Source organism: Pelodiscus sinensis, chromosome 24 (genome assembly GCF_052426305.1).
Source record: "Pelodiscus sinensis isolate ZL-2025 chromosome 24, ASM5242630v1, whole genome shotgun sequence".
NCBI lineage: Eukaryota > Metazoa > Chordata > Testudines > Trionychidae > Pelodiscus > Pelodiscus sinensis.
The window spans coordinates 1,681,758-1,694,045 of record NC_143075.1 but is presented as its reverse complement, the minus strand read 5'-3'; the positions used below and the strand labels follow the sequence as shown (position 1 = coordinate 1,694,045).

Below are 12,288 nucleotides of genomic sequence, written 5' to 3'. Positions count from 1 at the left end.
TTTGTAACTCTGAGGTTCTGCTGTACTGATGTTTGCTAGTGCTGAGTATTAGTAGCATGGTGGGATTGTGATTTTATTTACTTCTAAATTGTGGAGAAATTTTCAGTAACACATCAAAATAAACTATCCTCTAGAGTGCACCTATTGTGCTAGAAGTCAGATATAAGCTTTGGGTATTATTGATTCATGTTCCTCTCACTTTTAGAAGAATTAAATTTTGTTGTACTATGTTAATTGGGTATAATGTATGTATATAAATCAAGTTAATGAGAAATCACATATTTGTGATTTAGTCCAAAAACTATATTATTGTTCCACTTAGCTCCTGATTTATATCCCTGATTTATAATTTTAAGGATTCACTTTGGAAAAGATAAATCATTTATTGATATTTCATTTAGAGGATTTAGAATATTTAGCCAGTCTTTTTTTGTATGTAAAAAAATACCTACATTTTATATAGTGCTTTTCTTTAGTAGTTCTCAAAGACTTCCACAAAAGAATTTAGTATCATTATCTCTGTTCTCAGCTGGAGAAACTGAGACCCAGAAAGATTAAGTGATTTGCCCAAGATCATCCAACAGGCTAGTGGTAGAGCTGGGAAAGAAATCCAGGTCTCTCAAGTCTGTCTGGTGTTCTCTCCAATAGGCATTTCCTTCAGTAGCAGTTATTAAAAATTATACAATATCATTATTATTTAATGCAGGAATTCTGAAACATGGTGATATGACACAAATCAGCGTGTCAATGAAAGGCTACAATACCTGGATGTAAACTGTACAGGAAAAACAGATGAGGTCACAAATGTAGAAGAGGAACATTGTACTTAACCTGTATTGTAGACTCTAACTGAAGAGGGTTATGCAATAGAATCTCTAGTTAGAAATGTCAAATAATAAGACTAAACATCTGATGGGAATGTGTAAGTATTAGTTTCTGAATCAGGATAGTGAATGCACTATAGGGATGTTAAAATGCATGTAATTGTGACTTCAGTGGTTATATGGTTTCATGTGGGGTGGCAGTCAGCTCCTTGGGAGCCAGTGCACACCAGGAGCCAGCTTCCACCTGCTGCCCCGCACGGCTGCATCTAAATCAGAGGCAACAGTGCAGGGCAGGAGCCATCCTGGGAGCCACATGTAGTCATTTGGGTAACCGATAAGCACATGCTTATCGGTTACCTGTTTAAATGGCTACATCCTTACATCCCTAATGCATAATACTTGAGGGAGATTAAAGATACAAGATACAAAATCTAAAACAAGAAGAATATGTGACTTTGTTTAGTTAACTAATCAAATGTCATGTCCGAGCCCAGCATGGGACCATTCTTTAAGCCTGCTCCTGCTATTATGGCAGTGGGTCATGTGGGATTTATGGGATCCTAGTCCCAGTGCAGGCTCTAATGTCAAACAGCAGGTATGTTGCTACACAGGGAGACTCAGAACTGAGACATTTCACCACCACCTGCCTTTAGCATGAGTAAAAGCCTTCAGTGTTCCTGCTGGAGGTCATCTCCCCAACTCCACTGTCCACAGGCAATACAACATTCCCTTCTAGGCCTATGCAGGCACTGCTCTCTCACTCTACGGTTAGCAGTAGGCACACACCAACCCTCACGCCTTCCAAATATCTCTTTGGGTTTTCCAGCTCCTGATCATCTGGATACATGCTGTATTCAGAGATCTATTGCTTGAAAAGAAACAGTACACCCCATCTCATTAATTCCACCTCAGATTACTGCTCCACTTAACACACAGTTAGATATATTTATAGTGAAATGAGGTATAAATGTATTTAATAGAGCACAGAGGTTCAGGTACTAGCAAGTAGAAAAATTAGAAACATACGGTTACATACAAAACAAAATAATGCTTAATCTAGAACTTGGGTTTAGTTAACTAGATACTCTCATAGTCTTGTGGCACCTTTTTGTTAGTCTCTAATGTGCCACTAACACAGCTACCGGTCTGAGACTTAGATACTCTCATGACTGGGCAACAAAATGTCAGATGAAATTCAGAGTGATAAATACAAAGTAAATGGATACTGGAAAACATAATCCCAGTCAAAAATGATGGAGTCTAAACGAGCTATTACCACTCAAGAAGAGATCTTTAAGTCATTGTGGATAGTTCTATGAAGATACCCACTTAAGTCAAAACTTATTAATTAGGAATTATTAGGCAAGAGAGATAAGAGAGTCAATATCATAATTCCCTTCTATAAATCCATGGTATGGCCACACATTGAGTACTGCCCCATCTTTAAAAAAATTAGAAATGGAAAAGGTGACGAGAAGGGCAACAAAAATGATTAAGAGTACAGTACAGCTTCAGTATAAGAGAAATTAAAAAGACTGGGACTTTTCAGCTTGAAAAAGAGATAGCTGAAGGGGGTTATTGTACAAGTCTGTAAAATCATACTTAGTGTGGAGAAAGTGAATAGGGAAGTGTTATTTATTCCTTCACATAACACAAGAACCAGGAACCATCCAATGAAATTAATGGGCAGCAGGTTTAAAACAAAGAAAAGGAAGTATTACTTGACACAGCACATCGTCAATCTGTAGTACTTGTTTGCAGGGGATGCTGTGAATGTCATAACTATAACTGAATTGAAAAATTAGTTAAGTTCATGGAAGTCAGGTTCATCGGTAGCTATTAGCTAAGACGGTTAGGACACAGCCCCACACTAACCCTCTAGCTGCCCTAAGGTGGGACTGCATATCAGGGGCTTGATCATTTCATGCTCGCCCTTTTCTGTTCATTCCTTTAGAAGCACCTGGTAGTGGCCACTGTCAGAAGACTGGTTACTGAGCTCAATATGCCATTGGTCTGACCATTGTGGCTATTCTTATGTTATCATGTAATGCTCACCAAAAGTCCTTTCAGTTTTGTTTTTTTATAGCTAGGCTGGCTGTGAACCTCTTTCCTTAAGACATACATGCTATTAGCATATCTCCTTGATGAAGGATCCCGTGTCTCTGTCTGCCCCCTTTATATCAGTCTCCTCCTTTGTCTTCATTCATAAATAAGACCTACCGCTGCTTACTGTTTTTTTTCCTGTAGATTTTGTAATCTTATGACTGGTATCCATCTCAAAATACAAATAGCAATATGTTGTGAGGCTTACAACACTCAATTACTGCGTGAGGAATTCTGCACACAAATTCCGCAACATTCGGCATAGTTTATTAGTCAAAATAACACGATATCATGTTGGCTTCATTTATTTTAGTGATTTATTTAAACTAAACTACAGCACAGTGGATAGAGAGTAGGTGTGGGGAGCATTGGAGGAAATCCCTAAACCCAGTGTAATAGTAATATAGCTTGGTTTGACCTTTATTTCAGTTATTAGTCAAAAAATGCATGCAGCCAAATGCTCAGTGTTGCAATATAGGCCAATAACGAGCAAGTGGGGGCTGGGGAATCAAACTCACAATTTATTTTTGTTACTGACCATCTTTAGAAAGATTATAGCAAATAATTTATGAAGTGCATTTTGATTTTTTTAACATACAAATTTAGACCATTTCTAATCACATAAGCATTTATAAGGCTACACTGTCCTTGACACCACTCTAGCAATGTAAATGAGTCTTAAAATCTCTACACCTGTTTTATACTCATGGGGAATTCACTAAGAACAACGGGAACAATTCAGTTAGCAGGCAGGCCACTATATTCTGCTCTGCCTCAGGGGACAGTGCCTGCTCCACACCTACCTTCTCAAAAACACCCAGAAGTTCTGCCCCTCCATGTCAGGCAGGCTGCAGTAGTAAGCAAGACCGTACCTACTCAGGGAAGGTTTGGCAAGTAACGTGCTGTCAACATCCAAAAGTGAAAACCAGTCAAATGAGTTTTTATGCCTCCCGTATTTGACATTTCATGGCCACATTTACTAGCTCCCCTGTCAACAGATTGAGCAGATCAATGTGGATAAGCATCCCACAGTGCAATGTCATGGGAAGGCAGAGCTGATCCCTTTGTATCTTGGGATTCCCTGGAAGTTCTGTGACCTCTGTGCTGAGGAATGTCAAAGCAGCACAGAAATTGCTCTAGCCCGCTTCCTGCAGCAGCAGTCTGCCTGCTGCTATGTTCCTAGCAGGGCAGAACAGGAGCATTCCAGTGATTTGTTCTTTGTTTGTTCCCGAAACGGAGAAGCTGTCATACTTCCCGGAGCTTTGAAAGGGGATGGGTGCATTCCTGGAGGTCAGCAGAGGTCACAAAACACTGAGCAGAGCCCTTAGAGCAGGCATTGTGGGATACTGGCAGAAGCCAGCTGTGTCGACAAAACAAACAGAGCCCACAATAAAAGGAGGGGAAAAGACAAAAGTCTCTCATGGGGTTGGAAGTTTTTTGTTGCCCAAACTGGGTGTTTTTCCCTAACAAAAGTTGCATTTCACTGTAAATGCTCTCACTGTTTTGTCTCCAAAAAGGCAGTGTTTGGCAATAAAATGCACCAGGGTAGACTAGCCCTAAGAAGGAACAAGGTGTGTCTTGCTTGCACACGTGTCTGTCCAGCTCCCTCCTCCCCCCCGCCACTGCAGTGATGATTGAAGTGTCTGCCAGCTACTCTGTGCACGTTAAGCATCTGTTACCTCCTGCCTTAAAGGAATATATATCTGAGGTATTTTACATACTGGTGTCCTGCCTTAACTGCCAGACTCAAACACTGTTTTTAGCATAGATACACAATTCCTTACATATTATCTGTACATACACTTTTTCATTGAAACCAGTGGGCATTGGCTCTTGGGAGAGACCTCACATGCCACCCTTTGGTGACCAATTATGTAAGTATCTGACCGAGGGGATTCTCATGAAACCCTGTGAATCTCCTGTGCCCTCTGCCAGGTTGTCCTTTGGTCATGGTGTCTTAATGAACACAATAGAACTAAGTTAAACATTCTTATGAGAATGATCATATGGAAAATGAGGGAATTTTTGAAAATGAGTACACTAGTTAAAAAAATTCTAAAGGAAAAAGAGTCTGGTGTTCCCAGGCCCTCCAATCCCTGATGTTGCCTACCTGGAACTGTAGGAAGTATTCACACTTCTGGGCCTACTTAGATAGATTATAGATTCTGCTTTCATTAAAGACTCTGGCTAAAGTAGTCATAGAATCATAGAATCATAGGACTGGAAGGGACCTCGAGAGGTCATCGAGTCCAGCCCCCTGCCCTCAAGGCAGGATCAAGCTCCGTCTACACCATCCCTGACAGATGTCTATCTAACCTGTTCTTAAATATCTCCAGAGAGGGAGATTCCACCACCTCCCTTGGCAATTTATTCCAATATTTGACCACCCTGACAGTTAGGAATTTTTTCCTAATGTCCAATCTAAACCTCCCCTGCTGCACTTTAAGCCCATTACTCCTTGTCCTGTCCTCAGAAACCAAGAGGAACAAATTTTCTCCTTCCTCCTTGTGACACCCTTTTAGATATTTGAAAACCGCTATCATGTCCCCCCTTAATCTTCTTTTTTCCAAACTAAACAAGCCCAGTTCATGAAGCCTGGCTTCATAGGTCATGTTCTCTAAACCTTTAATCATTCTTGTCGCTCTTCTCTGTACCCTTTCCAATTTCTCCACATCTTTCTTGAAATGTGGCGCCCAGAACTGGACACAGTACTCCAGCTGAGGCCTAACTAGTGCAGAGTAGAGCGGCAGAATGACTTCACGAGTTTTGCTTACAACACACCTGTTAATACAACCTAGAATCATATTTGCTTTTTTTGCAACAGCATCACACTGTTGACTCATATTCAACTTGTGGTCCACTATGACCCCTAGATCCCTTTCTGCCATGCTCCTTCCTAGACAGTCGCTTCCCATCTTGTATGTATGGAACTGATTGTTCCTTCCTAAGTGGAGCACTTTGCATTTCTCTCTATTAAACCTCATCCTGTTTACCTCCGACCATTTCTCTAACTTGCTAAGGTCATTCTGAATTATGTCCCTATCCTCCAAAGAAGTCGCAACCCCACCCAGTTTGGTATCATCTGCAAACTTAATAAGCGTACTCTCTATCCCAATATCTACATCATTGATGAAGATATTGAACAGTATGGGTCCCAAAACAGACCCTTGAGGAACTCCACTTGTTATCCCTTTCCAGCAGGATTTAGAACCGTTAACAACCACTCTCTGACTACGGTTATCCAGCCAATTATGCACCCACCTTATCGTGGCCCTATCTAAGTTATATTTGCCTAGTTTATCAATAAGAATATCATGCGAGACCGTATCAAATGCCTTACTAAAGTCTAGGTATATGACATCCACCGCTTCTCCCTTATCCACAAGGCTTGTTATCTTATCAAAGAAAGCTATCAGATTAGTTTGGCATGACTTGTTCTTCACAAACCCATGCTGGCTATTCCCTATCACTTTATTACCTTCCAAGTGTTTGCATATGATTTCCTTAATTACCTGCTCCATTATCTTCCCTGGGACAGACGTTAAACTGACCGGTCTATAGTTTCCTGGGTTGTTCTTATTCCCCTTTTTATAGATGGGCACAATATTTGCCCTTTTCCAGTCTTCTGGAATCTCCCCTGTCTGCCATGATTTTTCAAAGATCATAGCTAAAGGCTCAGATACCTCCTCTATCAGCTCCTTGAGTATCCTGGGATGCATTTCATCAGGACCTGGTGACTTGCTGACATCTAACTTTCCTAAGTGATTTTTAACTTGTTCTTTGTGTATCCTATCTTCTAAACTTACCCTCTCTCTGCTTGTATTCACTATGTTAGGCACACCTCCAGACTTCTCGGTGAAGACCGAAACAAAGAAGTCATTGAGCATCTCCGCCATTTCCAAGTTTCCTGTTACTGCTTCTCCCTCCTCACTAAGCAGTGGGCCTACCCTGTCCTTGGTCTTCCTCTTGCTTTTAATGTATTTATAAAAGGTCTTCTTGTTTCCCTTTATGCCTGTAGCTAATTTGATCTCATTTTGTGCCTTTGCCTTTCTAATCTTGCCCCTGCATTCCCGTGTTGCTTGCCTATATTCATCCTTTGTTATTTGTCCTAATTTCCATTTTTTATGAGACTCCTTTTTTATTTTGAGATCATGCAAGATCTCCTTGTTAAGCCAAGCTGGTCTTTTGCCATATTTTCTATCTTTCCTACACAGCGGAATTGTTTGCTTTTGGGCCCTTAACAACGTCCCTTTGAAATACTTCCAACTCTCCTCAGTTGTTTTTCCCTTCAGTCTTGCTTCCCATGGGACCTTACCTACAAGTTCTCTGAGCTTATCAAAATCTGCCTTCCTGAAATCCATCACCTCAATTGTGCTGGTCTCCCTTCTACCTTTCCTTAAGATCATGAACTCTATTATTTCGTGATCACTGTCCCCTATACTGTCTTCCACTTTCAAGTTCTCAACTAGTTCCTCCCTATTTGTTAAAACCAAATCCAGAACAGCTTCTCCTCTGGTAGCTTTTTCAACCTTCTGAAACAGAAAGTTGTCTCCAATGCAGTCCAGAAACTTATTGGATAGCCTGTGCCTCGCTGTGTTAGTTTCCCAACATATGTCTGGATAGTTGAAGTCCCCCATCACCACCAAATCTTGGGCTTTGGATAGTTTTGTTAATTGTTTAAAAAAGGCCTCATCCACCTCTTCCACCTGGCTAGGTGGCCTGTAGTAGACTCCTAGCATGATATCACCCTCGTTTTTTACCCCTTTTAGCTTAACCCAGAGACTCTCTACACAGCTATCTCCTACATTCATCTCCACTTCAGTCCAAGTGTGTACATTTTTAATATACAAGGCAACCCCTCCTCCCTTTTTTCCCTGTCTGTCCTTCCTGAGCAAGCCGTACCCTTCCATACCAACATTCCAATCATGCGTCCCATCCCACCAGGTTTCTGTAATACCAATGATATCATAGTTGTATTTATTGGTTAGCAATTCCAGTTCTTCCTGCTTATTACCCATACTTCTCGCATTTGTATATAGGCATCTAAGATACTGATTTGATCTTGCCTCCCTGTTGTGCCCTGACCCTCCTTTCTCCTTGCCATTATAGGCCGTAGTCCCCCCTATTTCCAACCCATCTCCCAGTCCCGCACATTCAGCACTTACCTGTGGGCTTTGCTCACCTGCCCCCGACAAACCTAGTTTAAAGCCCTCCTCACAAGGTTAGCCAGTCTGTGTCCAAACAAGGCCTTCCCGCTCCTGGAAAGGTGAACTCCATCTCCGCCAACCAGTCCTTCCTGGAAGAGCACCCCGTGATCAAGGAAGCCGAATCCCTCCTGGTGACACCATCGTCGCAGCCAGGCATTCACCTCCAGAATGCACCTCTCTCTGCCCGGGCCCCTACCTTTGACAGGAAGGATAGAAGAGAATACCACCTGCGCTCCAAACTCCTCTTTCTTTCCTCATGTATGTTATCCTAAAGTTCTGTGTGGGTTTTTTCCGCACAATCTGAGAAGGAACTCGCATGGGTTTAAGTCTTAGCACTGTATGTCTGCACACTGTCTTCAAAAGATGGAGATTTGGATGCATCGTATTTTCACTTGTTCGTGTGTGTGATTGAATATCAACTGACTGAGATCCAAGGTATTCTAATATGGCCCAAGAAGCTCTCATTGTGATAGTCGAGTCACAATTGGACTAGTTGCTCCCCTGCCCTTTGTTCCCTCTTTCAGAGGCAACAAGGGGGGAAGCCGTCTTAAAAGCTGGTTTTCCCTCAGCACTACATCCGCGGGTGGGCGGGAGAGGCAGCAGTGGTGTGAGCTAGGAATCAGCTGATTCCCAGCTCAGTCCCAGATGCTATGCCTCTGCCTTTTTAAATGGAATAAGAGCTGGGTGGCTCGTACTTCATTTAAAAGTCAGACTGCAGTAGGTTTAGCTCCTGGGTCCAGGAGCTAACCGTGCTGTGGCTCAGCAGTTCTCTCCTTATCAGCTAACCGAGTAGTCGATGGAAATTGCATTGACTACTTGATTAGCTGATTAAATGCAATTTAACATCCCTAGCTCTCATTAAAAGTATTTGCAGACAGGCAACTGTGGTGTGTAGTTTTGATCTGCTAGGTCTGCTATCTCATGACCTTTAGTGGGAAGTGTAAGTGAGCAGGAATTCTTTAAAATGTATGCTATTATTTTCAACTCTTTAGTACCAGGCCTAGATTGTGCTTAATTACTAATAGTAAGCCCCACTTATAGCAGTCAGTTCGTATTGCCATTTGTATGGCCTAGTCCTCAGATGTTTGGCTACTTAAAAATAAACTCTCATTGTTTTGAAGTGGTCTCATTATTACTTATTATCTAAACTATTTTAATTACAGGAAGGCTACTGTATCCTTCACGTCCACATCAAGATGAATTAAACGGTTGCTGATTTGTCTGCAAGAAAATAACAGTCTGCACCTTTTTCAGTTTTGGGGGCTTATTCTGCATAAAATACTAATGTTCAATTTTATACATGCTTTCTCCTGTGCTACACCTTGCTTGCTTTGTTTTGACTGTTTTTCTGCTTTTTTGTTATTTTATTATTCTAAGTATGTGTTTGGTGAATGAAGGCTACTGTTTGTCACATCTCCTACATTTTGACTTCTGTCCAAAAGCGTGGTTCCATTTTAACAAAACAGGCAAACTTTGTTTTCTTATCTATAATTTTGGTTTTCCCAGTGTGTCTTAGTTGCTTTAGACAAGATTCTTCTTGTGGTCATTGGATATTTTAAATAGGTTTGGTTTTGCATGGTATTTTCCTCATTCAAGTCAGAACAAGTAAAAACTTAAAACAAGACTAAAATGCATCCATAATTGGCATGAATAATGTTCCTTTTGTTCCTTCACAACTGAACTAATTGTGGTGGTCTTTCTTTTTAAAGTATTAGTCTGGGAAGGGGATAGTCAAGTTGAGACTTGCTGGCTAGAAAGCTTTGATTCTGCTCTAGCATCATTTTCCTAGGTTAGACCGACATACTCATCAACTGTGGATATATACTAGAGGAAATCAAAATTTTACAGGTAGAAACTCTTATTTCTTCTTCAAGCGATATCCCCGCAGGTGCTCCATATTAGGTCCGTGCACTGCCACTGAGCCTCAGAGCAGAGATTTTGTAGCAGTGTTTCTGGGGCAGCGCACACGTGCACGAGCAGCCGCGTGCTTTTAGGCTGCAGACATCGTGCATGTGCGTGCCTCTCCCCCCCCCCCCCCCCGAACCCCACTCCTTAGTTTCTTCTTTACCACCTCTGGCTATAGACGGACTCAGCAGTACTCCTAACTTTTTCGTGTCTAGATGATTATACTTCTTAAAACGAGTTAAATTTATTATAGTAGTTAGTTAGTGAGTTTAAATAATTTACTTAGATAATTACTTTGTTAGTTTAAAAAAAAACTAAATTAGTATAAGGGTTTTTTTCTTTTTCTTCCCGTTAATCCTTTCCTGCAGACTCTGACTGCTTGTGGCAAGTAGATTACAACCTGGAAGAGCTGGATTCGGGCGATCTGCGCATGTGCAGATCGCTGGACAGCGCAGCTGGCAAGCCCTGAGCACTGCACCTCATGTAAGGAGCCTATCTCAATATCGGATGGTCACTCACAGTGCATCTGCTGCCTTGGAGAGCAGCATAGCACTTAGAAATGCCCTCATTGTGCAATGCTAAAATTGTGAGCAAAGAATGACAGAGTCCTCCTGCTCAAGTTAACTCGCTTAGACCAGCCTCTGATCTGGGCCAGCAGCCAGAGGAACTTAAGCGGTAGGGATCCAGAAAGCCTGCCAAAAAAGCGAGCCTTCTCAGCACCTCAAGGGGCTACGGTACCGAAGCGGCCGTTTCCCTCATGGCTTGTGCCAAGAGCAGTGCCGGCACTGTGCCTCAGCATGTATGGTGTCACTGGCATCTTTGGAGACCCCAACGGAGACGAATAGCAGTCAAGCACTATAGGTGACTTGCCACAGTTGCCTGCCACATTAGCTGCAGCACCATCCGGCAATGATATAGTCTCGCCAATGCAGCATGAAAGCACAGCGCCGATCATGTTAACAGGCGCCTCAGCTGCTGCCACAGAGGCTCCTGATGTGGCACAACTGCCCTCGGCATTATTCGGTGCCTCAGTCTCTCTGCCTCCCACTCTGGCACCCACAGGACCTGTTGGACATTACGCTCATTAGTCTCATCCACTTTTAACTCTCCATTTTTAAAAGCTGAGCGCTCACATCACAGAGATATCACTCTCAGGAAAAAATTTCATCTGAATCTGAGGACTACTTCTCTAGGGCAGTGTTTCCCACTTTTATTTGGCCACAGAACCCCTAGGGTTGCCTATTTAAAAAAAAAAAAAAAAAAAAAAAGGCCCCTGGTGCTATTTGTCAAGCCTTATGCTTACTGCCAGTACTGGTACAAATGGAAGTATTATCATAAATACCAGTATGGCCAGAAACGACACCGAGTGCAATATTCCTCCTTCAAACAAATACTGAAAGGGTACCCACTCACACAGGAGACAATACCCCTCCTGACCCAAATAACCTCCCTCCACTGGAGGGAGGGTCTCTGGCCGCAGCTACAACAACTTCAGACGACGCTGCACATTTCCAAGACCTTTTTAAACGTGTAGCTGCTGAATTAAAAATTCCCCTTCATGAGGCTGTGGAAAATCAGCACGAGCTAACAGACATACAGGCTGCCCCAGACTTGCGATGTAATTGGCTCCAGGGATAGTGTCACAAGTTGAGGGTGTCGTAACTCGAGCCTGCATTTACGGCAGGAAAAGGTTGTAAGTGATGGGGGTTGTAAACCGGGGCGTCCTGTACTGCACTCAGTAACACCATCAAAAATACCATTGCCAATTAATCCAGCAATAATGGAATCTGCAAAGATGGTGTGGCAATCTCTGGCGTCAATCTCTTTGATGGCTAAGGGAACGGATAAGAAATATTATGTCCCACCCAAGAGTTCTGAATTTCCTTTTCTCACCCAGAACCAAATTCCCTCGTGGTGGAAGCTGTACAACTAAAATCCAAGCAGCAACAATGCTGGTCTACCCCACTGGACCACGATAGAAAAGGCTTGATGCATTCTGGCGCGAGATATATACATCTTCTACTTTACAATTTCGCATTTTGAATTACGCAGCTTTATTGAGCAAATATGATAACAGAAATTACACAAAATTGAACGACTTTGTTGCACACATCCTTGAGGCAACACTACAAAGCACTGATATCCAAGGGTCACACGATTGCAAGAACAGCATTACAGGCCACTTTAGATGCTGCTGACATGGCTGCATGTTCTACAGCAATAGCGGTAGTAATGAGGAGGGCATTGTG

The 12,288-nt window shown here is 42.3% G+C and overlaps 1 protein-coding gene across 5 annotated transcripts in view; it reads left to right on the top strand.

Moving 5' to 3' along the window:
- Positions 1-12,288, top strand: part of CAMTA1 (calmodulin binding transcription activator 1) — a 982,645-nt gene that overhangs the window by 27,047 nt on the left and 943,310 nt on the right. The gene's annotated exons all lie outside the window — the stretch shown is intronic.